This window comes from Dendrobates tinctorius, unplaced genomic scaffold, assembly GCF_039654945.1.
Source record: "Dendrobates tinctorius isolate UK_male_01 unplaced genomic scaffold, ASM3965494v1 ptg000013l, whole genome shotgun sequence".
NCBI classification, from domain to species: Eukaryota; Metazoa; Chordata; class Amphibia; order Anura; family Dendrobatidae; genus Dendrobates; species Dendrobates tinctorius.
The window spans coordinates 3,745,203-3,745,441 of NW_027361681.1; positions in this window are offsets into that span (position 1 = coordinate 3,745,203).

Genomic DNA, 239 nt, shown 5'->3' on the forward strand with positions numbered 1-239 from the left:
ATAATTCTGCACCCAGTGTAGAGCCTCGCTTTGCCCCTTCTGTGCAGGGACCTCAGCGACATCCTCATATAAAATGTCTTCACTCATGGCCATAGGGACGAGTCTGATTTCAAAGAGAATGGCCTGAGCTTCAATCTGAGACCCATCCTGCAGCCAGATGTGGCGCCGTCTTTGGCAGCCATGGTTTTCCTACCATTATACACATACTGCTTCCAGGCAGAGACAGATCCATCCACCGC